The sequence below is a fragment of the Penaeus monodon genome, chromosome 34 (genome assembly GCF_015228065.2).
Source record: "Penaeus monodon isolate SGIC_2016 chromosome 34, NSTDA_Pmon_1, whole genome shotgun sequence".
Lineage (NCBI taxonomy): Eukaryota > Metazoa > Arthropoda > Malacostraca > Decapoda > Penaeidae > Penaeus > Penaeus monodon.
In genome coordinates, this window is record NC_051419.1 from 25,546,456 (window position 1) to 25,546,699 (window position 244).

Consider the following 244-nt stretch of genomic DNA (forward strand, 5'->3'; position numbering starts at 1 on the left):
TAAGAAGGTAAGTAGGGGAGGCAGGTACAGGCGAGACGGAGGAAAAAGGGGTTGAAGGAAAAGAATGGAGGGAAAGAGACAAAGAAGGGAAGAATAAAAGAGGAATAGAAAATAGAAAACGAGAAAGAAAAAGAGTAGGAACGAAGGAGGTAAAGAAACAGGTAAGAATTGAAAAGGAAGGAAGAGGCAAGTTAGATGACGCAGCAATAATAGTAGTAGTAGTAATAATAGAAAAAATAATAGC